The sequence below is a fragment of the Monodon monoceros genome, unplaced genomic scaffold (assembly GCF_005190385.1).
Source record: "Monodon monoceros isolate NGI ecotype Baffin Bay Population unplaced genomic scaffold, NGI_Narwhal_1 Super_Scaffold_19, whole genome shotgun sequence".
NCBI lineage: Eukaryota > Metazoa > Chordata > Mammalia > Artiodactyla > Monodontidae > Monodon > Monodon monoceros.
Window position 1 is genome coordinate 77,809,057 of NW_021703775.1, and position 958 is coordinate 77,810,014.

The window sequence follows — 958 nt, forward strand, 5'->3', positions numbered from 1 at the left end:
AGTAGAGCCTGGCCCCAGGACACCCAAGGGAATCAACCCCTCATGTTCCAAAGAAGGGGGGCCGTGACCCAGCACATGGGCTATGTAAACTGGGTCTTGTTCCGTGCAGGAAAATCCTGTGCGGATCCTTCCAGAAGAGACTGTCAAACTTTTATTTTTTAAATCTTCAATCATGCCATGTTGTAATGGGTACACAGTGCTTTTACTTGGCATCAGTTATGAGTTGGTTTTGAAACAATTCAGTATTAAACCAGCAGGGATGATTACTGATCTCTCCATCCCTTTGGGGCAACTCTACCAACAGGGGACAGGTTCCATTCTATTCCAATTTGTGTTGCTGTATATGCCCATCCGGCAACACAGAAAGTGGCTCCATTAGCTAATACAGCGTTACCATATTTGTCATGGAAACCAGGTGCCTGCTTCCGGTGGCTCTGCCTTGCCATTGTTTGCTGAATGCTTTGAACTCAGAGGCAACTTAGTGCGTTTTTGGCCAGGGGAAACATCGTGGAGCTGAAGACAGAACTACAGCAACTGCAGCTGCTACTTTTTTGCACCTTCACATCAAGTACCCTTGCAAAGAGTTCTGAAAACGAGACTGTCAGACTTTTTGCTAAACTTCCAATTGTGGCATTTAGAGGCTAACTTTTATCCCGCAAAACTTTTGAACTTACTTAGCAGTGTTTAGTTCACAAAGCATCTTCCCCACTTCTCTCTGTGGGGTCACCATAGAAGGTTCATGAGGGAGGCCAGATTTTTCCCTCTGTCCCTGGCTCTCTCTTCCCCGCTCTTTGCTTTATTGAGTTCCTATGCTGGGCTAAGCTTTGAGAATTAAAAAACAAAAAGACAAATCTTTCCCCCTTTCCTATTGAGTTCTCACAGGTTGTAAGTAGAGCTGTGCTTTAGAAATTGCGTCTCCCAATGGCCAAGCCAGGACACACTCTCCACTCAAGATGCC

The 958-nt window shown here is 45.6% G+C and overlaps 1 pseudogene; it reads right to left on the minus strand.

Annotated features, from left to right (window-relative positions):
- Positions 1-263: 263 nt before the first annotated feature.
- LOC114901107 lies at positions 264-515 on the minus strand (annotated as a pseudogene).
- Positions 516-958: the final 443 nt, after the last annotated feature.